The 25,048-nt window shown below is 44.4% G+C and overlaps 1 pseudogene; it reads left to right on the forward strand.

Moving 5' to 3' along the window:
* The first annotated feature begins 18,197 nt into the window (after positions 1-18,197).
* Positions 18,198-18,315, forward strand: LOC126459719 (5S ribosomal RNA; annotated as a pseudogene).
* The last annotated feature ends 6,733 nt before the right edge of the window (positions 18,316-25,048 follow it).

The following is a 25,048-nucleotide window of genomic DNA, read 5'->3' on the forward strand; positions in this document are numbered from 1 at the left end:
ATAGCTACTGTCGGAAAGACAACGCCCAAATTTCACTAAATATTCATGAAAGTGGTGTTATTGACTCTCTTCCTTAATGACAACACGTTTTTTCGCCGTCTTTGTTGTTTATGTCCATTAGTCACGAGTTGCTTACGTAATGGCAGTTTCTGTATTATATGGTTATGGCGATACGATCGTTTTTTTGCACTGATTTTCGTTAGCCTTGTGTTTTACAAGATTGTTCTGTTCCACTGTTATTTATTGGCAGGATTTGGAAATTCTTTGTTTAATTCTATAGCGTCTTTGGCACAGCTCCCCAATTCATGAATCGAAAAATGTCATTGTGGAATTCATGCCATAAATAGTGTTTTTAAGCACTTTACGATTTTTACTTTTGCTATGCTTGCATCTATAAGTATTTATTAGGTAACACTCTAGCACTTAAGATAAAGCTTGAGTCATAATGCCAACAAATGTCTATCATTTAGTGAGAATTAGCGGATTTTTATGGGAGTTGTAGGTGTTGAAGAAAAATGTGAAAACACTGTGAGAAATACATTCTTGAACATAACTGATAATTGAAATTTTCACTCTTCAGCGGAGTGTGCGCTGAAAACCTCCTGGCGGATGAAAACTGTGTGCCGGACCGAGACTCGAGCTGTGGACCTTTGCCTTTCGCGGACACGTGCTCTACCATCCGAGGTACCCAAGCACGAAGGAGTCTGGTGGAATTGAAGCTGGGAGGACGGGTCGTGAGTCGGGCTTGGGTAGCTCAGATGGTAAGGAACTTGCCCGAGAAAGGCAAAGGTCCCGAGTTCGAGTATCGGTCCGGCACACAGTTACAATCTACCATAAATACAGATACCAGTCAAACCTTCTGTTGTAATCGATCACGAACGATACCTCGCCATGTCCTCAGTACGTTCCAATTGTCAGTCGTCGTCAGAACAGTGTTCTGTGAAGTTTGCAAGCGCATTATGTCGGAGCTAAGTGAATTCGAAAGTGGACAAACTGTTAGTGATCGTATGGTGAGTGTTTCAGTCAGCAAGTTAGCTGAAGTGTTTGGTGTGTCATCCTTCGATAACGAGGTCATTCAAGGGCACTAGAAAATCTCTTCCGCCCGAGATGTTGTCTAAAATAATGAAATCGAATGGTGCGAGATCTATACCTCCCACGTCGTAGCAGTCTTGAGCGAATTTCTGGCAACATTCCAATCGCCTTATATCGCCATACATTTCCAGAATTTCAAGATGAATCTTTATGCAATTTGGACGTTTTGCCGCGCACTTCTACACTGGAGTGCGTTGCCCTTTCAGTCACACACTATGGTGCACCTATTATCCATACTGCTGAAGAACTCCGTCTGAAAGAAAACTGGAATATATACTTTCTACTGTCAATACGCCGCCCTTACTGCGTGATGGCCTTGACGTGGGACGACGTGTGTAACTTATTTTTTGAGATCACTAAATGCGTGGTACTCGGTGGAGAAAATGTAAACGTAACTGTAATGGAAAATTTTCGCGGCAGAGTGTTGAGCTATATAGTCTCAAAAGAGCTGAGCGTAGCAGTTTGCTCAAGGTAGAAAACTTACCTTCATGTCGGACGCTTTCGCTGGTGACAAAGTATTTCGGGGCACGGGAACATGAGTTTATGATGTGTGTCGTCAATGTGGCCCAGAAAAGTATTGGAAGGCAAGACGTTGCAAGAAGCTTAACAAGCAGGATATAGGATAAGTTTCTGTGGAGCGTGGAGTTTCGAAGCCGCAACACAACAGAAGTGAAAGGTTAGGTCAAAGTATCGACGCTCGGCTACAAAAACCCCTCGCCGATCGGCAAAGGCCGGAGAAGTTTTATTATGAGAAAGCAGGCTTCTCCTCCGCCACGCCGCGTTATCTGACAGAAAGGGGGACTGCGGCGGTGTGTTGGCTTTCACGAAAGACCGTCTCTGCATCAGACTGTACGTTGCTGTAGTTCCGGTGACATGGCAAAGTTCTTTGCAGATACCGACGTGACTGAAATGTTCGCTATCCAGTGTGGCTCATATTACGATGATGTTCTTAATTTTGCAACTGGTGAAAAACAATCGAGGTAAAAACCTTTTGCCCTACAGCCGACATATTTGGCACGAGAGAAATCAGTAACTGTGTTGATATGAAATAGAGTTTTAATATATCGTTAATATGGCACATTTTGGAGTAAGACTCTCTGTTTTTATTCACTGAGCACATACTACAATGCCGAAAGAATATAAAACCATCATGCTAAGGACATGCCCTACAGATTGTTGTACATTCTTAACTCTTAACATCCCAGATGTGGTCTCAGAGGCCGTTAGCGTTTATTGTTACTTTGTTGCCAGTGCATAGGGGCGGGGCAGGAGATTAGAGCGTTGTGTAGTTGTTCTTTACCAAAGATGCAGTGATTTTCTTTGTCAGTAGCCACTTTCATGTGACTTGGACCTGTAGTAATGCTGCTTCTTTGTGCTAGCGGTCTCTGAGACCGGGCGACAGCCTTGCCGTCCGGTCACCGAAGTTAAGCGCTGTCCGGCTTGGCTAGCACTTGGATGGGTCACCGTCAGGGTCTGTCGAGTGCTGTTGTCTAGCTGAGTGCAATCAGCCCTTGTGAGGCTAACAGAGGAGCTACTTGACTGAGGTGTAGTGGCAGCGGTCACGAAAACTGACAACGGCTGGGAGAGCGATGTACTGCCCACGCGCCCCTCCGCACCCAGTGGTGCCTAAGTGGTGAGGATCACACTGCGACAGGTAGGTACGTTGGTTCTTTATGGCCTGTTTAGTGCAGTGTTTCTATTTTTTTTTTTTTTAGTCTCTGAGACCACACTTGGGGCTTTGCGTTATGGATTCAGTAGCGGAGTCTTCATCTGCTGTTCGTGTTACGGACCCTGACTTTGAGGACACTGTTTTAGAATGGTTTGACGAGGGTTTCGGAAGTGATGTCTTATTAGACTGCGAGAACGAAGTTGAAAGCGAACGCAATTCAGAACAGGAACAGTGCGAAAGTGAAGACGAATTCGTTTTGCCACCAATGAAGTCCTTGAATGGAACTAGTGATCAAAGTGATGTACATAGAATTGCAAACACTGAATCTTTAGCTAAAGTTTCTACTAGAGATGTACGTAGTTGAAACAAATATTGCTGGTCGTCGAAACCTCGTCCAACGTTTCCCATGCTGAATATGATCGGCGTGAATACGTCTGTCCTTCACAATTCCTGCAAAGGCGATACTCAATTGAGCCGCGTTGAGTTTCTGAAGAAGCTTGCAAACTCGTTGGTGACACCGCCGATAAAAACCGAGTCAACAACGGTCATATAGGCTGCGAACTTCGTGTGCCCATTCAGTGTGGTTTGGGTGTAGTAGAACCAAGAGTGGAAGTCGTAGAACGATTGGACTAACCCAAAACATGCTCCGCCTGTGACCCAAAATACACCTGAAAGTTACTAGTATGATTTTCAATTTTTTTGAAAGGTTTATGGGAGTTTTATGATATTATTACCTGTATAATTAACAATAAAAACGTAGCAAAAACTAAAATTTAGAGTGCAGGGTATTTAAGGTTTCATAGCTTTATCATTTAATATTATGTTCGTTTTGTGCAGTTTTTTGTTTAAATGTGCTTTATCGTAAAAATATACTTTAAAATTTATTTGAATATTTTTTCGTGTGGTATCAGTGTAACCTTTTACATAAAAAACTGAACTGTTTCACTGAAACGGCTGAGTGGAATTTTTATGGCTATTTAAACATAATGCTCGGTCAGACCGTATCTGGGCAGAGTGTGATAAAAAAAAAATCACCTGGGAAGCTCAGGGTTAATATTTAAACAAAAGTTTATCATAATTTTTCTTTTTATATTTGTAGGCGTAATACTCTCTCTACACAGAAGTTACTGTCATGTTTTACCGAATGTAAATCCGTAGAGTTCAAGAAATTCGTCCAGCCCCCCTCCTCTGTCCTCTTTCACGTCTCCCAACCCCCTCCATCTCTTGCTCGTTTTGTGGCCGAGCGGTTCTAGGCGCTTCAGTCTGGAACAGCGCGATCGCTACGGTCCCAGGTTGGAATCCTGCCTAGGGCATGGATGTGTGTGATGTCCTTAGGTTAGTTAGTGACCTCAGTAGTTAAGTCCCATATTGCTCAGAGCCATTTGAACCATTTTTGACTCTTCCTCTTTTTCCCACCGCTCGCCTCGCTACAGCAGATACAAATTTAATACATGGAACACAGTTGTACACCGCAATATTGTCACGTGTAGAAGCAATACAGAAACGGCGAGTTTCCAACGCAGATACGTAGAATATTGAGCAGTTATTGGCAATACTTTTCTACTTTTTTAAAATAATAAATAGTAAACATTTATATATCAAACTAAAAGTTAAGTTTTACTTTGTTTGTAGATCTGAGGATGGTCCGGGGAGGTGGAAACTAATACTGTAAATAATAATACTAATACTGTAAAGAAATAAATCATCCTGTCCCTTCTTCTTATCAGTGTTTTCCATGTATTCCTTTCCCCGCTGATGCTGCAGAGATTATAAGCCCCCCTAATTTTCAACATTGTTCTGTAGCACCACATCCCAAACGGTTCGATTCTCTTCTGTTCCGGTTTCCCGCAGTCCACGATTTCGCCCATTTGACGCTGCAACTCCAGACGTACATTATCAGAAATTTCTGCCTCAAGTTAATCCCTTAAGTGACAAAATGTTTCATTCAGCATAAAAACGGAACGCATGTGAGCGTGTACTCTTTTGGAACACTAATCAAGTAAATTGCTCAGTTTATTATGTATTTCTAGTTCCACCATCATGCGATAGTAAATATTCGTACCAACGAATCAGTAACACAAAATCTGTGCTGAAAATATTTGAACAAATTTGCAGGAAATTAGCAATGTCAACTTCTGTTAGTAAACATATGCCCTCAGGGGGAAGACATTTCCCAAAATTCTGAGGTTCACAGCCAACTTTAAACCGTGCACATAAATCCACGTTACCGTGCATATAAATACGAGCTACCTGTCGAAACTGAAGTGGCTCTGCTGGCATGAATTCAGCTTGCGACAGTGTCCAAACGACACCGGGGATACTAAAACGGGAAAGACAGAACTTTGTCCGACGATGCCATGGTTGCATTGAGGATGGGGGACGCCTTTTTGAACAACTGTTACAGATGTAGCAGCTTCTGATACTTCTGAAGGTAAATGAAATTCATTATTACTTCGCCGCAGACTTACGATTTTCCAGCTCTCAGACATCAAGTTGCGTGCGCCGTTACTAATTCAACAGGTGAAATTATCTGTGAGGGGGGTTCAGCAGAAATTCTGCATGTCATGAACACTGCGTGAGGCTAAGGCGTAACTTGAGTAGATTTTTGTTTAGGTTTGTGACTCGTCCGTTTCCTGACTACGGTTGCTTACCCTTGATTGATACAATTACCCGTCTCCATCATCCGTGTAAGTCTGTAACATCATCACGGAATCACCTCTTACACAAGTGACGGTATTAAGAACGAAATAGTGATAAAGTTTCACATAGTGCATGGAAACATTGAGTTCGGCCGTCGTACACCGCTTACAGCATTTAATAATGTCAGATGTTACGGTATTTAATTAATATTGACGCTGCTGTAATGCGCTTTAGTCGTATCCGATTAAACACATTTGAATATCCAAATAATCTGCTTATCATCTCGGCTCTCGTTTGTTTCGCCGACATGTTGTTTCTCTCAGAGAGCTGCTTCCAATTACGACAAACTAGGCAAAGTAGCCCCTTACGTGACGCTTTCCACGTTAACCGGCTCTCTGTTGAGCTCTGTGCCTTTGTTAACGGTGACAGCGTACTACTACGTGCTCGTTACGTATCTGGCGGCTGTCTAATTGCATGAAATCTCACAATCGGATGGGACATTAATCAGTCACTGGTTTAGAAACATAACCTAGCTATCCAATCCTTGATAACTGTACAGAGGAGTAATTGGCCTGATTCCTACGGCATACATTCATTCTTTCCCTGCAGGATCTCCACGTACTGGTAAGGACGTGCCGCCGGCCGGCGTGGCCGTGCGGTTCTAGGCGCTACAGTCTGGAGCCGAGCGAACGCTACGGTCGCAGGTTCGAATCCTGCCTCGGGCATGGATGTGTGTGATGTCCTTAGGTTAGTTAGGTTTAATTAGTTCTAAGTTCTAGGCCTCTGATGACCTCAGAAGTTAAGTCGCATAGTGCTCAGAGCCATTTGAACCAAAGGGTGTGCCGAATTTAGCGTAGCAGATGTCGTTTCACCAATCGAAATTCACAAACATCTGTCGGCAGGTTGACACGGATGTCACGAAAAGTGTCGCCTTTCGTTCTCTGTGTCAGAATAAACGACGTAAAATTTGGTTATGTGACAAAACATATTGGCATATGGTTCTAATTGCCTCCTAACCAATAATGAACGCGATTCTTCAATTTTTCCAGGCGTATTTTATGACGAAATAAATCTCGGGTGAACGGCCTGGTATGAGTGTGCATAGGACACAATATTTCGGCAATCGACCACGTTGCCATCATCAGCGCACCTGATGATGGCAACGTGGACGATTGCCGAAATATTGTGTCCTATGCACACTCATACCAGGCTGTTCACCCGAGGTCTATTACGGCTAGAAGTTATTGTGATCGCTTCTCAGTTTTGGTTATTGATAACTTGATACCAGTGTCTGAGTTTAATGTGTACAGAACCGAAGATGATCACTGTGTGATCGAAAATCGATTCTGCTATCAATAAAACATCAATATTACTACCAACGCTGACCTTCCTTTTAATATAACATATATGGTCGGGGTGCACACAGCCCTCCATGGAGTCGCCAATCAAATACAGACATAAGTAAACAGACAAAGTACGGCGCTGCGGTCGGCAACGCCAGTGTGACACTACAAGTATCTGGCGTAAGATTTCACTGAGTTTGAACGTGATGTCATAGTCGAAGCACGAGCGATGTGAAACAGCATCTCCAATGTAGCGACGAAGTGGGAGTTTCCCCATACGACCGTTTCACGAGTGTACCGTGAATATCAGATATCCGGTAAAACATCAAATGTCCGACATTACTGCCGCCGGGAAAGCATCCTGCAAGAACGGGACCAACGACGACTGAAGAGAATCTTTGAACGTGACAAAATGCTGCAGATTTCAATGCTGGGCCATCGACAAATGTCAGCGTGCGAACTATTCAACGAATCATCATCGATATTGGGCCCCAAACTGAAACGAGATGAAAATTCTCTCCCGTGAATTTAGAAGTCACAGACAGAATATAATCAAATCCTCTCGTCATGTATCCTTATGGCTGCCTTAAGACAATACTAAATGCGATCTCTTACGATGTGAAGTACAGTAATTAACATTCATGATGAATATTTTCAGAAATTTAGAAACCATGCACAATAGAACAAAGGAGAATAAATTACGGGAAGGAATTCTGTGAAGGATACAGTACGACTGTGGACACCGGATGAAGGGTAACAGGCGGATTCCACGTTCCTAGATTTCCGAAAAGCATTTGACAAGTTGCTTCACTGCAGACTGCTAACGGAGGTACGAGCATATGGAACCGGTTCCCAAAGGCTCGAAGGCTTCTCAGTAGAATACAGTATGTTGTCCTCGATGACGCGTGTTCACCAAACACAAGGGCATCGTCTGGAGTGCCCAAGGGAATTGTGATAGGACTGATAAGAAGGCGTGTAGACAGTCGTTTTTCCCTCGCTGTGTTTGAGAGGTGAACTGGAAAGAAAATGGCAAGTAGTGTACTGGGTATTCTCTGCCGCCGTACTGTGGCTTGCGGAGCATGTATATAGGTACCAGCATCTACATACACGGTTGGGGTCACAGAGAAACACGTTTAGTACCAATTAGTGGAAGGACGATCATGAATTTCAAGTACCGAAGGCCACTTCTGAGATCAGACTTTACCTTCTTGTTTGTGTGGATATATGCTAGTTTGTTTTTATTTGCGGTACCCATCTTTAAACTATGACTTTTAGGAGTAGCGTTCCAAAACTTTTAGTGTGTACACTGATTAGCCAAAATGTTATAACCACATGCTTAACAGATTCTCTGTACCTCTTTGGAACGAAATACATCACTGATTCTGTCTGTCATGGAGCTGACAGTTTGTTGGTAGGTTTTTGGAGGTATGTGGCATTAGATGTCTACGGATATTTCATGTAATTCGCGTAAATAACGGGCCGCTGATTTGCGTATCCCGGTTATACCGCCCGAAAGCGACTCATATGGTTTCCATAGTGTTTAAATTGGGCGAATTTGGCCGCCGAGACTACAACGTGAGTCCACTGTAACGCTTCTCACACGACTGTAGCACGGTTCTGGCTCCGAGACACGGACAATTATACCACTATACTACTGAAAGATGACATCACCGTCCAGGAAGACATGAATTATGAAAGGATGCTGGTGGTTCACAGTTGTCAGCGAGTCTCCTGTTACTACTACAGGTCCCATGGAAGTGCAGGAGAATGTCTCCTATAGCAAAATACTGCTCCCACCAGTTTGCGTCCGTGGCGCGCTGCACGTTTCGAGCCGCCGTTGATCTCGATGACGGCGTTTGTCGAGACGACCAGCGACCTGTAGGTAGCAAAAATGTGATTCATCCGAAAAGCCGACCAATTTCCACTCGTCGAAGGTTGAATCCCTGTGGTCCCGTGCCGACTGCAGACGTAATTGACGATGCCGTTGGGTCAACGTATGAACACATAGGGGTGGTCTGCTGCGGAACTCCATGTTCAACATCGTGCGATGAATGGTGTGCTCCGAAACAGTTGTGCGTGCACCAACATTGTCCCCTTCCGGCAGGGATGTCACGGATCACCATCTATCCTACTTTACATAGCAGAAGTATTGTGGACGTCCAACCATTTGGCGCCCGGTGCTAGTTTCACTGACCTTCCATCTTTTTCCACAGATGCTCACAGTAGTACGTCAACATTCGACCAGTTTCGCCGTTTTCGAGATTCTCGTTGACAGGCTCTGCATAATAATAACCTGTCATTTGTCAAAATCGCTTATCTAAGTGGATTTCCCCATTTGAATCCCACATCTTCGCTATGGCGTTCTGCTTACATATCTTTGGTATCTCGTCTCGTGCCCGCACATCCCTATGTCGCGGTGAAGACTGGTCATAATGTTTCCTGACATAAGAAAAAATTTACTTTTTAACATTTTCTTTGCAGAATTTATGCTATTGTGGCCTCAAATGACGGTAGAATTTTTTGTAAAATTTTATTTTATTTTTCACAACTTTTTTCTCTCCTGGTACTCAGAAGTACCGTCAGACTCCATGGACAGAATCACAATATGCGCAGAAAAATGCTCCAATTTTTATAACTTGTACTTCATTCCACATGAATATTAAATATTTTTACATTAGAAAATTAATTAACATAAATATGATATTTCTGAATTATTTTGTAAAGTTCGCATAAATTTATTCTAGAGCAACTTCGCAATACTTAGTAACTTAGCTATACATTTTTGACAGTATATACATATCACATATTTAGTGTTAGTGATACCTCATGAAATTGTAGGAAACAGTTCTTTTTCTCATTGTAGCACAAATACACTTTCCATGTATTACATTGTGAATGTGGTCTCGACTGAATTTTAGTTTCCGCACACATTTCTCATCTTCCTCTTTTACAAGTGAACACCACAAAATCGTTTTCTCGGTTGCCAAGACGTACATTCTTCGGAAGAGAAAAGTTGTCCTTTCTTGTCTTTGGGGGAGTTATTTCATCTTTACCAGAGTTTCTCTTTTTGAGGTTTGGCACTTGCTGTTTATTCATTAGCCCTAGTGCCACAGCGCTCCTGAATTCCAGCAGTGGTTGTGCCCCATGTAGATCACGGAAAATGACGTAAGCATTGCCAAAAGCAATTTCTATTGCTCCCCAGAAGTGACGGTGCCACCATTTCTTTGATCGCCTGTCAACAAAGTTGAACGTAATCTGTCTGCATGATCCACACCACCCATATGTTTATTGTAATCACATGCAATAACTGGTCATGGTATAGCCATACTAGTTCCATCTTTCTGTTTCCTTGTCACTACGCTCTGTTCAGTGCCATGGAAGTTTGACGCAAAATACACTACTTTATTTTCCCTCCTTTGAAATACTGTTTGGTCTAAAGATGACTCTCTGTGATTTGATTCCCCACGATTTAGACATTTTTCTTTAGGTAAATTCCCTGGCAAACCTGTCCTGTTTGTTCTAATTGTTCCACAGGCAAATGTATTTACGGATTTCTGTGTGAGAAAAAGTTCAAAATGGTTCAAATGGCTCTGAGCACTATGGGACTTAACATCTGTGGTCATCAGTCCCCTAGAACTTAGAACTACTTAAACCGAACTAACCTAAGGACATCACAGACATCCATGCCCGAGGCAGGATTCGAACCTGCGACCGCAGCAGTCGCGCGGTTCCGGACTGCGCGCCTAGAACCGCTAGACCACCGCGGCCGGCTGAGAAAAAGTGGACAGAACAACTAGTGAGAGGTAACGCATTGTTGCTACAATTAAGTGTTCGCACAACCTGACGGTACTAATAAGTCCGCTTTATATTTTCCACTTTATCTCATTCACTTGTAACGTAATGCTTCAAACTATTATAAAAAAACAAAGAAGGTAAGTACGTACAATGGAACACTCAACGGAAGTTTCAATAAATTGCACACAAATGCAGGCAACACCATGGAAACAAGCACATACAATCTTCTGTTTTCACAGCAGCGCGCGAAAAACAATTTCAAGTTCTGACCGCCAGAGAGGTCTATGTATTGCACAATAACATCTATGAAACAGTAGAGCAGAGTTACTGTTACGTACCGACAGGCTCTCAGTTCACGAAACTGCACCACGAGAAAATAATGAGAGTCAAAACTTACTGGTACTTTTAAGTACCGTCAGGCAACAAAGGGTTAATGAGGTAACTAATATTCTGTTGAGGTATTGAGGTACGTTATTTGACAGTTTCACAACTGTGCATCTCAAATCTCGTTTCATTTGAGACAGACCTCACATACAGACGCAGCAATCGGACGCGGTTCACCCTTGTACTAATATATTCCCCACCCGGGCAGCCGTCCCGGCCTGTAGTGAGCTGGGTGTGTATTTTCCGCCGCTCTCCGTCCTTGTTGCGCAGAAGTCATTAAGCCGGAGCCGTGGCAGCCCCGCTGCCTCATTATGCCGGCACCACGACGCCCCTACATAATGGTCTCCACTGCAGACAGCCCAGAGCGCACCGGCAAAAACTCTCCATTACCCGACGTCAAATATTTCTTGTCGCCCTGAGAGCACGGCAGTGTAGCCGCCGCCACTCCCGAGCAAAAGCGCTGTTTTTGGTTACCCAATGGGAAATGCGCCAACGGCCAAGGAGCTGGCTCCTGTCTGGCTTCTAACCTGCATCTGCCCGCACGTACCGCGAACCACTGTAGAGTCCTCGGCAGGGGACACTTTGTATCTTAATTTGCCGTCCCGACCCTGTTACAGCGGCAAAGAGGAGAAAAATTATATACCTCCGAACTAGACATAATCTCAAGTGTTTTGTAAAAAAGGTAAAGAAACCGTGCTATTTCGCTGATGGGAAATCACAACGTGAAACTAACAAAAAAGAATTTTGCCCAGTACAAGTAAGACTCGCTTACTGATTTATCCGTAAAAACTAACATATGTACTGGGTGGTTAAAATTAAACTTTCCCTATTTGACACGTTATAACACAGAAACTAATTACCGTACGAGGACCAAAATCGGTAGCATTAATGTCAAGGACATGGGGAAGAGAATTAATGCAGAATCAGTTCCACCGAAACACTTTTAATCTGATTCTACCGAGCATCAAACCGTTGCATACCGGTACCATTACTGCTACAGAAGGGGCTCAATATGGCGCCCATCAGTGTCCAGATGGGTTTGAAAGTGCAGCATAGCATTCTGCACAGCAAAACGAAGCATGTTAGTAGGTATGCTGGCTATCTCTCTTGATATGCTGTGCTTCTGATCAGCACTTGTGTGAATGTTCCCCTAGTAAACCCTGTCCTTCAGGTAGCCTCTCAGCCAGAAATCACAGGGAATGAGGTACAGACTACCCGTGTCGGCTAAGCATTTGGAAACGATCGGCTGATAATTCGATCGTTTCCAAACGTGTTTCGGAGAGGCAGGTGAACTTCACGAGCGATGTGCGGTGTGGTCCCATCTTCCATGAAAACTGTTGAATTCAATGCGACTCTCTCCTGTAGGGCGGGTATGACAGGCTGGCGAAGCAAATGTCAGTAATGCTGGCCAGTCACGCTGCACGTCTTTGGTCCTTCAGCGCCAACCTGTTCAAAAGAATGGACCAATGATGAACATAGTCATGAAGGCACGCCATACATGACACGTTCAACATAAAGAGGAACTTCATGCACAGTGACTGGAGGTGAAGATCGCCACACTCAACCGTCAGATAAAAATGAGCTTTGTCCGTCCATAGGATGGTCCCTCGTCAACTACAGTCCTTGCGAGAAAGTGGAGAGCGAAGCCGACACGTCGTTGTGCGTCCTGTGGTGCAAGCTGCTGTACGATAGGGGTCTTGTATGGATACCATTCGAGAAAGGCTCGAAGCACCTACCGTACAGTGGACCACGGAATGTTAAAATGTCGTGACACAGCACGCGCACTACCTGACGATTGGGAATTGCGTGCAGGGTTGTCTGCCACAGCAACGGCGATTTCATCCATCACCTATGGTGCAACCGGTCGTCGGCCTCTTCCTGGAGCGACGCCCAGTTATCCAGTTGATTCGAATTTCTTTATCATGCTCCGCTCAACAGGTGGAGAAAGAGGACCCTTCCTTTCAGCCGGCGATATTCTCGAAGTACAGCTGCAGCATTACTGTCGTTTTGATAATAGAGCTTCATCAATAATGCCCTGTTCCTTTTGTACAAGCTCGTGTTGACACGTCAACAAGTGCACTGCGCCTGCTCAGGAGTGTGAGACTATGAATCTGATCACGACGCCTGGTGGCCATGGTTGGAACCGGACGGTGACGCTGTGGGCATGGAAATCATGCACCCCATGCTCTGGTCATTAATGCTGCCAACTTTGGTTCTCGTACGGTAAACAGTTTTCGTGTTGTAACGTGGCGAATATCCGGTATATAGAAAGTTCTATCCGAGGAATCGAGAAACTTCTAACAAAAACATTACTGCAACCTAGATTTTACATTTTCAAATGATTCAAATGGGTCTACACACGATGGGACTTAACATCTGAGGTCATCAGTCCCCTAGACTTAGAACTACTTAAACCTAACTGACCTAAGGACATCACACACATCCATGCCCGAGGCAGCATTCTAACCTTCGACCGTAGCAGCAGCGCGGTTCCGGACTGAAGCGCCTAGAACCGCTCGGCCACAGCAGCCGGCAGATTTTATATTTTGATGGGTGAAACTTCTTCTTTGTATGTAAAGAAGGACAGTGCTGGAAAAACTCTTACGTTCAAGATTTTCAAACAGCTGAGCAAAACTCAACGTACTCAGACAGTTTTCTCTTTACTTATTCTGATCGTCACTAAACTGAGACACAGTATTTTAGCGCAACGCAATGTTACTTTCAGTAATCCATACAAAAGAATGGTCCTTACTGGCAGTAACTTATACCTTTCATGAATCGCTTACCGCACAAAAATCTTCGTGACTCGAACTGCTGCAATACAGCGAGCGCCAATAAATTGAAAGATTTTGATAGAGAACAAACAATGTACTTACCTTAATAGTGTCCAAGTGTCATTATATATATATATATATATATATATATATATATATATATATATATATATATATATATATATGGTGTTACAAAAAGGTACGGCCAAACTTTCAAGAAACATTCCTCACACACAAAGAAAGAAAATATGTTATGTGGACATGTGTCCGGAAACGCTTACTTTCCATGTTAGAGCTCATTTTATTACTTCTCTTCAAGCACGAAGAGTCTCTACATTTGGTACCGGGGTTGCGTAGACAGGAGCTTTCACATGCCCCCATAAATGAAAGTCAAGAGGGTTGGGGTCAGGAGAGCGTGAAGGCCATGGAATCGGTCCGCCTCTACCAATCCATCGGTCACCGAATCTGTTGTTGAGAAACGTACGAACACTTCGACTGAAATCTGCAGGAGCTCCTTCGTGCATGAACCTCATGTTGCGTCGTACTTGTAAAGGCACATGTTCTAGCAGCACAGGTAGAGTATCCCGTATGAAATCATGATAACGTGCTCCATTGAGCGTACGTGGAAGAACAAGGGGTCCAATCAAGACATCACCAACAATGCCTGCCCGAAAGTTCACAGAAAATCTGTGTTGATGACGTGATTGCACAATAGCGTGCGAATTCTAGTCAGCCCACACATGTTGATTGCGAAAATTTACAATTTGATCACGTTGGAATGAAGCCTCATCCGTAAAGAGAACTTTTGCACTGAAATGAGGATTGACACACTGTTGGATGAACCATTCGCAGAAGTGTACCCGTGGAGGCCAATCAGCTGCTGATAGTGTCTGCATACATGGTACGGAAACAACTGGTTCTCCCGTAGCACTCTCCATACAGTGACGTGGTCAACGTTATCTTGTACAGCAGCAACTTCTCTGACGCTGACATTAGGGTTATCGTCAACTGCACGAATTGCCTCATCCATTGCAGGTGTCCTCGTCGTTCTAAGTCTTCCCCAGTCGCGAGTCATAGGCTGGAATGTTCCGTGCTCCCTAAGACGCCGATCAATTGCTTCGAACGTCTTCGTGTCGGGACACCTTCGTTCTGGAAATCTGTCTCGATACAAACGTACCGCGCCACGGCTATTGCCCCGTGCTAATCCATACATCAAATGGGCATCTGCCAACTCCGCATTTGTAAACATTGCACTGATTGCAAAACCACGTCCGTGATGAACACTAACCTGTTGATGCTACGCACTGATGTGCTTGATGCTAGTACTGTAGAGCAATGAGTCGCATGTCAACACAAGCACCGGAGTCAACATTACCTTCCTTCAGTTGGGCCAACTGGCGGTGAATCGAGGAAGTACAGTACATACTGACGAAACTAAAATGAGCTCTAACATGGAAATTAAGCGTTTCCGGACACATGTCCACATAACATCTTTTCTTTATTTGTGTGTGAGGAATGTTTCCTGAAAGTTTGGCCGTACCTATTTGCAACACCCTGTATATGAATTCATGACATCCAGTCTTACAAATTTCTTTTTTCTGACGTACACACGTCCAGATCGTCCGCTCATGGTAACCTCTCAAAACTCTGGCATCTCTCTCCCCACATCCACCACAGCTGGGGCCTCACCTCCAACTGCCCAACGCTACGCGCTGTTCACATCCAACTGCCCAACACTACACAAGCGAATATTGCAACAGCGATTTTAATACAGAGCGCTACGTGGCTCTGAGCATTATGGGACTTAACTTCTGAGGTCATCAGTTCCCCTGGAACTTAGAAATACTTAAACCTAACTGACCTAAGGACATCACATACATCCATGCCCGAGGCAGGATTCGAACTTTTGACCGTAGCGGTCGCGCGGTTCCAGACGGTAGCGCCTAGAACCGATCGGCAATTCCGGCCGGCAGAGCGCTACGTGGCGTCACCAACATAAAAACCTAAACATCCTAGTTACATGGGTACTATTTTTCTGTTTTGCTTTCCACAGATGCATGCAACGTAAGGTGCAGTACCAGTAAAATATTTTTATGTGACATAATTACAACTCAAAAATTTCCTGATATATTTCCTTTGTTTACAGTGTGACACTGTACTTATTTCCAAATTTGCTGGTTGTAAGTCAACGGAAAGTCCGCTACAGGTTTTGATAAGTTAGTTTTCGAGTATCAAAATATGTGACATTAATGGTGGTATACGGATGAAAAAAAAATAAATATATATTTTTCGTGTGATATAATTACAAATTAACAATTACCAGACTTTTTCCTTTGCTTGTACTAGGAAACGTTGCTTCTTACCAGATTTCATGATTCTAGGTCAACGGGACGTACCCTACAGGTTTTCACGAGTGAGTTTTCGAGTATCAGAGTACGTGAGCTAACATTCTGTGGAGGTGAGACCACCACAAATGAAAATCCTCCATGGACAATAATCTCCAGGATGTCAGAAAATTCTTCAATGTCATCATTGATGACCAACTCATCCAGACGCTTGTTAACTTAAGGGGCTCCTTTTTTGTGTTGTCAGATGCTTATCATCACCAGCTAAAGAAGACTGTGTCCCGTGATATGAAACCAATTGTGCTGTAAGTCACAAACAGGAAATATGTCCACATGATAGGAAGACGTATTGCAAGAATAACTATCAGCGACAGAACACAGCCATTCCAATTTGTTGTTTTAACATGCTGTAGTCAAGATATTATCCTTTAATGAGGCTTCTTGTGGGCGTCGCAAGCAGTCATACACGGTGGAAAATCGGAGCTCCGGATCGACAAAGCTGTTCCAGTATAGGAGATTTCTGTGGATGTTTGTTTCCCATTGAGGACATCTCTATCCCATCATCATCAATAAGATGAGTTAAAGTTGTCAATCAAGCTCGGAAACGCTAGACACTTTTTACTGTAAACAGAAATGTAGTGGCAACGACCTTACAATTCTCTTATTTGGCGTCACTAAAATCTTACAAGGCCGACAGTTAACTGTTAACACTACACCTAGCTGTAATTACTCAATTGCATAACAGTAACACGAAACAGAAAAACTTTAGTTGACTTCTAGGTAGGCCAAGTACGACATGAATGAAGCATCATTACTGAAATGTGATGTGACCCTCCGTCTCTTCCCGGGCACGTCTTACATGTCAGTACCTAATTTCAAATGGTTCAAATGGCTCTGAGCACTATGGGATTTAACATCTGAGGTCATCAGTCCCCTAGAACTTAGAACTACTTAAACCTAACTAACCTAAGGACGACACACACATCCATGCCCGTAGCGGTAGGGCGGTTCCAGACTGAAGCGCTTATAACCGCTCGGCCACAACGGCCGGCAACTAATTTCAGAGTCCGCAGCTCGTGGTCGTGCGGTAGCGTTCTCGCTTCCCGCGCCCGGGTTCCCGGGTTCGATTCCCGGCGGGGTCAGGGATTTTCTCTGCCTCGTGATGACTGGGTGTTGTGTGATGTCCTTAGGTTAGTTAAGTTTAAGTAGTTCTAGGGGACTGATGACCAAAGATGTTAAGTCCCATAGTGCTCAGAGCCATTTGAGCCAACTAATTTCAGAGTCTCTGTCTTTCTGTGAAGTAAATCATCTGGAATCTTCCTATCTCTAGAGGCTTTTTCCTCAAGTATACCTTCACTTCTCGTAATTTTTGAACAGTGCTTTCGCTACAGAGTAATACCTACAATTTGTTTCATAACTCAGTTCATCTCCTCTCTCATTTCCACTAACAGGCGCATATTCTCCTGTACTCCTTCCCTCTATTCGTTCCCGCACAACCACGTTCACATCTCAGATTGGTACTGCGTAATCATCTTCCTTCACATACAAAACTACCCTTTGAATAAGCCGAGATAGCCTAACGTGTTGGCACATCGCTTCCAGGATTCCGTCAGGCGCCCCGGCATCGTATCTAATCCGATCGGCGGATTAACGACGTGCCAGCGAGCATCAATATGGTTTTAAAGAGGTTGGTCGCATCCGAATTGGTGATTTCCAGAGCTGGTATCCACGTCCCACCTCCCCACCATGATTCGCAAACGTTCCCACTCTTTCACATGGATGAGATTACACGCAGAACGTTGGAGAGTGGGTAGCAAGGGGAGGAGGGGGAGGGGGGGGGCAAAGGGCTTACGGGCATCTGGCCCCTCTCTAGCATAACATTAGTAGTGATAATCCGATAATAAAGATGCAAACAGTCCAATATCAGATTTCACAGTTTGTCAGTCAGCTGGAATTTTTCGTCGCGTACGGAGCTTTTCCAAGTATACCTCCATTTTAGCGAATTTTTATATGGACAGTGCATTAACTCTTGTGTAATACCTGCAATCTATATCACAATTCTCCTCTCTCCTAATCCAATTATAACGATGCCAACCTCGTGTAGCTAGAGGATTAAGACAAAAGAAAGAATATTGTCGTATATTTTGCCTTCTTAGCCAATGGCCTTGCCGCGGTGGTAACACCGGTTCCCGTCAGATCACCGAAGTTAGGCGCTGTCGGGCTGGGCTAGCAGTTGGTTGGGTGACCATCCGGTCTGCCGAGCGCTGTTGGCAAGCGGGGTGCACTCAGCCCTTGTGAGGCAAACTTAGGACCTACTTGGCTGAGAAGTAGCGACTCCGGTCTCATAAACTGATATGCGACCGGCAGAGCGGTGTGCTGACCACATGCCCCTTCATATCCGCATCCAGTGACACCTATCATCTGAGGATGACGCGGTGGCCGGTCGGTACCGTTGGACCTTCGAAGGCCTGTTCGGACGCAGTTAGTTAGTTAGTTAATTTCTCTACTTCTTGATCTTCTGCTTGTGGCGTTTTTTCTTGTCTGTCCGAACTGTTGCAGTTTCCGTTGGTTTGGTGCCAATTCTGATGAGAACATCACTCTCATTGAAATGTTCACAGTAGCACACTCTCTATGCTATCTTCCAATTCATAACAAATCCTCCTCCAGTTCCACCATTTTCTGCTGCTGCTAATATTACCCTATATTCGTCTGTCCAGAAATTTTAGTCTTCTTTTCATTTCACTTCGCTGGCCTGTACTATATGTAGACTGAGCCTTTGCATTTCCCTTTCACTTTTGTTGATTCTCTGCCCGGTTTAAACATCTGACATTCCACGCTGTGTTACGTGCTCATTGATTATTCATCTGTTTTCATGGTTACTTCCTGCTTGTCAGTCCTCTCCTGGATATGCGAATGGGGGACTAATAAGGAATCTTTTGCCGATGGAGAGATCATCATGACACTTTTTCAATAACAGTACATATCCTGTGCATGTACATCGTGGGTCTTTCACGCAGTGGTTTCCATTGCCTTCTGCATCCCAATACCTCACGTCATTGACCGATGCTTATTCCTCCTCGTTTTACGGGCTGTTTGCCATCCTAAGGGCAAGAAGGCACCCTGATCCTCTTTAGTTCTTCCGTCCCGTCTGATGGTCAGATGGTAGGATGAGAGTGACCCGTAGTCCTTGGCTGACACTGCTGAAGCTTTGTATTCACAACTGAATTAGTGGCTCGGTTTGAAGTGGGACCCAGGACGTTTTGATTATTAGCAAAAGATACCACCCATAGGCGCTACCCACAGACCACTTTCTTATATGTCAATAATGATAAAATGTCGCCATTATTAAATTCTTAAGAAAAATTATACATGGTGATAAAGGACACACGTCTGGTTGTTAAGAGAGCTCAGAAACTAGTTATCTCTGAAGAAGCCCTATCTACCTCATCACCTCTGAGTCAAAAGGCAACGTAAATAGCTAATCGTTGGCTAAGTTCAGATTCAAAACACATGAGAAAATTAAAATTTTGAATGGTGTCCTTCGCGCATTGCCTGCCTTTTTTATACGGAATCGTTACTTATAGCCGCGCCGACTGGCAGCGTGGTTTGAGGCGCCATGTCATGGATTGCGCGGTGCCTCCCGCCGGAGGTTCGAGTCCTCTCTCGGGCATGGGTGTGTGTGTTGTTCTTAGTATAAGTTGGTGTAAGTTAGTCTGAGTAGTGTGTAAGTCTAGGGACCGTAGGCCTTTGCAGTTTGGTATCTTAAGAATCCACACACATTTGAACATTTTTTTGTTACTTATAATTACCGTATCTGTTAGGATTGCATCTAAAAATCTGTACATATTGTTTTTCATGCATCCGGTTAATGAAGCAGACTCCTGCGAAGTGTTTTATGTCCTCTCGACCAATGTGTACATCTGTCTTCCAATAAACGTTAATACGAGGGCAGTTCAATAAGTAATGCAACACTTTTTTTTCTGAAACAGGGGTTGTTTTATTCAGCATTGAAATACACCAGGTTATTCCCCAATATTTTAGCTACACAACACTATTTTTCAACGTAATCTCCATTCAATGCTACGGCCTTACGCCATCTTGAAATGAGGGCCTGTATGCCTGCACGGTACCATTCCACTGCTCGATGTCGGACCCAACGTCGTACTGCATCAATAACTTCTTCATCGTCCCCGTAGTGCCTCCCACGGATTGCGTCCTTCATTGGGCCAAACATATGGAAATCCGACGGTGCGAGATCGGGGCTGTAGGGTGCATGAGGAAGAACAGTCCACTGAAGTTTTGTGAGCTCCTCTCGGGTGCGAAGACTTGTGCGAGGTCTTGCGTTGTCATGAAGAAGGAGAAGTTCGTTCAGATTTTTGTGCCTACGAACATGCTGAAGTCGTTTCTTCAATTTCTGAAGAGTTGCACAATACACTTCAGAGTTGATCGTTTGACCGTGGGGAAGGACATCGAACAGAATAACCCCTTCAGCGTCCCAGAAGACTGTAACCATGACTTTACCAGCTGAGGTTATGGCTTTAAACTTTTTCTTGGTAGGGGAGTGGGTGTGGCGCCACTCCATTGATTGCTGTTTTGTTTCAGGTTCGAAGTGATGAACCCATGTTTCATCGCCTGTAACAATCTTTGACAAGAAATTGTCACCCTCAGCCACATGACGAGCAAGCAATTCCGCACTGATGGTTCTCCTTTGCTCTTTATGGTGTTCGGTTAGACAACGAGGGACCCAGCGGGAACAAACCTTTGAATATCCCAACTGGTGAACAATTGTGACAGCACTACCAACAGAGATGTCAAGTTGAGCACTGAGTTGTTTGATGGTGATCCGTCGATCATCTCGAACGAGTGTGTTCGCACGCTCCGCCATTGCAGGAGTCACAGCTGTGCACGGCCGGCCCGCACGCGGGAGATCAGACAGTCTTGCTTGACCTTGCGGCGATGATGACACATACTTTGCCCAACGACTCACCGTGCTTTTGTCCACTGCCAGATCACCGTAGACATTCTGCAAGCGCCTATGAATATCTGAGATGCCCTGGTTTTCCGCCAAAAGAAACTCGATTACTGCCCGTTGTTTGCAACGCACATCCGTTACAGACGCCATTTTAACAGCTCTGTACAGCGCTGCCACCTGTCGGAAGTCAATGAAACTATACGAGACGAAGCGGGAATGTTTGAAAATATTCCACAAGAAATTTCCGGTTTTTTCAACCAAAATTGGCCGAGAAAAAAAAGTGTTGCATTACTTATTGAACTGCCCTCGTATAACACCCGAACGTGTGTACTGGATTGTCTCACAGCACACGAGGAAACATATTTAGTATGCATGACATCAAATGGATTACACTTCTGAATCTCTGTCTGAGAGTAAGATGATGTCGAAACAAATAAGTTAACTGAAATCGAAATTTAGCTGTAATAAACGTAACTTTAACCACTGAACAACACATTATTTACAACAATAATGAGGTTCCTTTTTCATTAAAAATTGCTGTAATGAAGAAGAAAACAAGACTAAAATATTTTCTTTGAAGTTTCATCATATAGTCTTACTTGGCATGACGACTGCGTTCAATAAGCAGCTTAAAACTAATGACTAATTAGTACATTAACTGATGTACAGTCAATTCGACAAGAAAGTGTAAGCCATAATTTTAAGTGTAACATCCGCAGTGATATTTCTGGTAGTGGTCTCGAATCTGAAATCAAAGCGCTTTTGCACAGTGTATAGATAAACAGCGTGACAATTTAATATTCTGTTTTGTCAGTTGCATTTTAAAATGCGTTCAAAATATCTGGAGCCTCACGAGGCAGTGTTCCTAGTAAATCAACTTTTTGAGGCTGGTCTCTTCTTTCAAAAGCCTGTTGTACGAATCGTGAAAGGTTGCTTCAGCAGACTGTGAAACACGCGGTAGAAAGTGCATGTTTGAGGATGTTTCTCTAAACGCAGTTTGGCTATCTGCACTTACAGCCGGCCGGAGTGGCCGAGCGGTTCTAGGCGCTACAGTCTGGAACCACACGAACGCTACGGTCGCAGGTTCGAATCCTGCCTCAGGCAAGGATGTGTGTGATGTCCTTAGGTTAATTAGGATTAAGTAGTCCCACAGTGCTCAGAACCATTTGAACTATTTTGCACTTATTTCAAGCCAATTTAAATGCTCAAAAATATGCAATATTTATCAAAAACGCCTTCCGAGGCCCGTTAAGAAGCTTTTTCATTCGAAAGTAACAAACGGGATGCTTGAAGAGGATAATGATCCGACACATCGCAGTCGTCTCTGCATTGCGTGGAAAAGAGACAATGGGGTATCTGTTGAGTCCTGCCTAGTCGCCGAATTTGGGGTGTCTAGGAAACCTGCTTTCTCGGATCGCTAGACAACAATTTAAGTAAATCGTATTAATGAGTTTGATTACGAAATGAACAATGAAAATACTTAGCTTTGACAATAACACAGAAGTATCGCAAGCAAAGGGCGACTTGCAAATAAGAAACATCTTCAGTATATTCAATTCCTAAGATGTTGGCCTTGAACTGCCTAATGTTGATACTGCTGTAGAATCGGACGCGACCAGTCGGAGTGGCACTTACGTCCTCTTCGCTCCAGAGCCCGCTGCTGTCGCGTTGTCGTCTTGGAGAGTGGTCAGTCACCATGCGATTGGCCGATGTCTTCTTCACAGCCCTCTCTGCTCTCTCGTTTCCGATTGGCGTGCCGGCGCTTGACTTTCCTCCTTAACAGTGTCCACGATGGACTGGCCTGCAATGTTTCCGGATGAAAATCCGAACGGAAATGTATTTTCATAGATTGAGACGAAGCTTAAAACGAAAGCCAATATACTTTGATGCAAATGTCGTATACAATCAAGACGATATGGAGAACGTCACCGAGAGAATATGAAGAACATCTCCTGGAAAGCATGCCACAAATATGGAAGCTATAGTCGATAATGATGGCGATTGGATTAAATAGCTGGCCCGAGTGGCCGTGCTGTTCTAGGCGCTACAGTCTGGAACCGAGCGACTGCTATGGTCGCAGGTTCGAATCCTGCCACGGGCATGGATGTGTATGATGTCCTTAGGTTAGTTAGGTTTAATTAGTTCTAAGTTCTAGGCGACTGATGACCTCAGAAGTCGCATAGTGCTCAGAGCCATTTGAACCATTTTTTTGGATTAAATATTAGGCAATTGTGCAAATTAGTAATAACAGTTATTTCGATGTATACATATATTTATAATGTCAGATAACCGGCAGGTGTGACTGAGCGGTTCTAGGCGCTACAGTCTGAAACCGCGCTACCGCTATGATCGCGGGCTCGAATCCTGCCTCAGCCATGGATGTGTATGATGTCCTTAGGTTAGTTAGGTTTAAGCAGTTCTAGGGGACTGATGACCTCAGAGGTCAAGTCCCATAGTGCTCAGAGCCATTTGAATCATTTCATTCAGATAATAGAGTACATTTTTTTGTGGAACTGCCTGTACGTCTCATGAACTCAAGTCTTTTTGAGGTCCTTTTATATTCCTCCCCCCCCCCTCCCCTCCCATTTTAGTGCCCATAATACTTTCCTAGCCGGCCGGAGTGGCATATCGGTTCTAGGGGCTACAGTCTGGAACCGCACGACTGCTACGGTCGCAGGTTCGAATCCTGCTTCGGGCATGGATGTGTGTGATGTCCTTAGGTTAGTTAGGTTTAAGTAGTTCTAGGGAACTGATGACCTCAGAAGTTACGCCCCATAGTGCTCAGAGCCATTTGAACCATTTGAATACTTTCCTCTTCTGCTCCTTCTCACTCTATTTCCTTCTCCTCCTCCACCTGCTCCTCCTCCTCGTCCATCACCAACACCACCACTTTCGCCTCCTCATCTCCCGCCTTCACATTTCCCCTTCTTCACGGTTTTCGCCCATTGCGAATCTGCATTCCTGCCTAAACGCTGCCCTACTTCTATACAATCGGTGCGGCACTCTCAGGACGCAATACGTCCAGGAGCAATCCCCAAGTTTCATAGCGCGAAGTCGCAACGCCGGGTGACTGTCAGTGCTGCGAACGGTTGCGAAAGGCTATTCAAAATCACGGAATCGAGTGTGATCGGACGATGCCACGCAGCGACCAGCTGGGAGTACAGAGGTGAATTTCGCGGTGGTAGCGCAGCTGCGGTCTGGTGGTGCGCTAATCCCCGGCACACGTGGCTGGCCGCTCGAGTCCAGCCCGGTAATAAAGAGAGCTCACGGCTTAACACGCCCACCTATCGATTGTAGGCCACCGCTGGCGCCGTCTGCGTTTCTACGCCCACGCTCAGCTGTGCAGCTGCGATTAGGACACCGCTGTCAAACTGTATGTTAGCTCAAGCTGTACGTGCGTTTCGAGCTAGCCATCGGATTTACGACGTTCGCATACGACGCCCGGTTAAGGTTGCTACACAGCTGACCATTAATCTTTGTTGAATGAGGACTCCATTGAGATTTGCGTGCACCACGACCACAGCACCGCTATTACAAACAAAAGGAGCGTCAGCACTGGTGGTTGAAGCAGAAATCTTTTTTTCTGTTGCAAATCGATTCCAATCACTGCGTGACCATCACCAGTAATAGTATTAAGGCAGTGTGGACTCATGAGTACAAGCAGTAAAATTGAAATATCTGCACATTTCAATAAAAAATACTTCTCAGACAGAAGGTAACTGGGCTAGCTGCTTACACTGACGTGTGCAGTTAGCTAGCTGGGTACGTCCCATAAGCAGCTAGCCAAGTTGCATTGGTACCTGTAAATAGCTAGCTCTGTTGCGTTAACGCTCGGTCTGACAAGTACTCTTTATTGATATGTGCAGGTATTGCAATTTATCTGCTTGTATTTATGAATTCACAGGGATTTAGCACCATGACTGAAGCCAAATTTCAACAGAAATAAAGATATCTGCTGCATCAACTACTGCTAATCCTCTTTATGGTATTAATATTAGCCCTTGTTGCCACAGGCAACGAAAACTTGCCTATGC

This window comes from Schistocerca serialis, chromosome 2 (assembly GCF_023864345.2).
Source record: "Schistocerca serialis cubense isolate TAMUIC-IGC-003099 chromosome 2, iqSchSeri2.2, whole genome shotgun sequence".
Taxonomy (NCBI): Eukaryota; Metazoa; Arthropoda; class Insecta; order Orthoptera; family Acrididae; genus Schistocerca; species Schistocerca serialis.